The sequence below is a fragment of the Gavialis gangeticus genome, unplaced genomic scaffold (genome assembly GCF_001723915.1).
Source record: "Gavialis gangeticus isolate Ggan-Ray unplaced genomic scaffold, GavGan_comp1, whole genome shotgun sequence".
Lineage (NCBI taxonomy): Eukaryota > Metazoa > Chordata > Crocodylia > Gavialidae > Gavialis > Gavialis gangeticus.
Window position 1 is genome coordinate 56781337 of NW_017728993.1, and position 1770 is coordinate 56783106.

The 1770-nt window shown below is 49.7% G+C and overlaps 1 protein-coding gene and 1 long non-coding RNA gene across 2 annotated transcripts in view; one reads left to right on the top strand and one right to left on the bottom strand.

The window, feature by feature from the left end:
- Positions 1-1058, bottom strand: part of LOC109286933 — a 7268-nt gene extending 6210 nt beyond the window's left edge. The window contains exon 1 of the long non-coding RNA XR_002094714.1: positions 54-1058. This is a non-coding gene — a long non-coding RNA (uncharacterized LOC109286933). The remainder of the gene's footprint in view (positions 1-53) is intronic.
- The window catches only part of NMNAT2 (nicotinamide nucleotide adenylyltransferase 2), a 135378-nt gene that overhangs the window by 122504 nt on the left and 11104 nt on the right, over positions 1-1770 (top strand). The gene's annotated exons all lie outside the window — the stretch shown is intronic.

The following is a 1770-nucleotide window of genomic DNA, read 5'->3' on the forward strand; positions in this document are numbered from 1 at the left end:
AAGCAGACCATAATTGACATTCCTACAAGCCATTACATTTAGTATGCTCTGACCTGTGTGGAACTCAAAGGTGTGAAATTCTCTCTTACTTTTAAAAGCAGTAGACATTTGTTTTAAGGACACAAGAAGGAACGACTAGCACAATCCAGTCTAAAATGTAAATAGGCAACAAAAATCAGACATGCCAGGGGGAGGTTCAGGTAACAGAAGTGATGTTCTTTTCTTGCCACTGGGTGAGCCACTGTGCTACTGAAGTGGATGATTGTTAGTAGGCTTCACAGAAAAGAAGAGCTTCAAGTAGGTGTGAGGAAAAGCCTCCACATGCCTGGCTAAGGAAGTCATTCCAGCTGTCAGGAATGGTGTAGCAGAACTGAGACTAGTGTGGTGGGATTCATTGGCAGTAGGGTACAGCAAGAGACAAGCTCAGTACCGTTTCCCTGGAAGGACTGAACTTGGACTTGATGCAGGGGCAACAAGAAGTCTGAACAGGAACTTGGACAGGGTAACACAGCAGACAACAAGGAGGAGGTGGATCTTGATGGCCACATCTTGGATGGAAGTTAGAGAAGAAAAGTGACAGATAAAGAACAGAGAGGAGAGGAAAAACTGGGCAAGCATAGGACAAACCCACCAGTACTGCCAGACAACAGCCTGTGGCCTCATCTTTGATTCAGTACCAAATGATCTTGAAGTTAGATTCCCCTGCCATTGCTCACTAATTGTCAGGCAGGCAAGCACTTATCAGAGACAGTGAAATCAGAGAAAATTGAGATTCATAACTACTTTGAGAGGTAAGGAAGCAGCAGCTATTCCCTGCTGTTGCCTCTATGGCAACTAGAGCAAAGACTTGGGGAGAGGTATTACTTTGGGAATTGCCCATTGTAGAATGGGACATGTAGTGGAAACCAATTCACAGAGTGACATAACTACTAGCATTTGGCATTTAGGGTGCTGCTTTAGGGTCCCTGGTTCTGTATTTTACTGCTCTGATCAGCATTTGTACACCTAAAATTCATTACAGTAAAAGCTCTGTTATCCAGCATCCGCTGGGAATGGGGGATGCTGGATAACAGAATATGCCGGTTAATTGACCGGCCCTGGCCGCCAGTTCTCCCGCCACATCTGGGGCGTCCCTCTGCCCCTCCTGCCACATTGCTGCCCATCCTGCGGGCCCAGCGGACCCCGTGGGACAGGGAGGCGGGCCCCACATGGCCCTGCGCAGCCTGTTATGCCCCTAGGCCGTGGAGGCTCAGCAGCGCAGGCTGCTTTTCCCTGGGCTGTGGGGGCTTGGAGAAACTGGAAGCGCCGCAGTGGGTACTTCCAGTTTCACTTTACCTTACCAGCCGGCATGCCAGTTAGCGGAGCATGCCGGCTTGTAAGATGCAGGATAGCGCAGCTTTTACTGTATTTTGGCTGTACTGGGGGCTCAGGGACAGGATCAGATGCCCTAATTTTACCCTGGGGCTTGAAAGTTGAAATCATACTCAAAAATATAATGACTGGGCTCAGGAAGAAAAAAGGCTGCCCAGTAGGTCTGTGCAAAGCGGCTAGTGTTTGCTTTGGATTTGTATTCGGCCGATTCAGGGGACAGTGATTTGACTCTGTGATTTGAATCACTGTCCTGAATCAATTTGGCCGAATCACACAGGCCCATCCCACACAGCCCTGCCCGTCCCAGCTCCCAGCACTTTGGGGAAAAAAAGCCCCGATTCACTGGGTGCTGTCGTGTGGGGGGGGGGAGGGAGCAATCCCCGCTGCCTCCCACTGCCC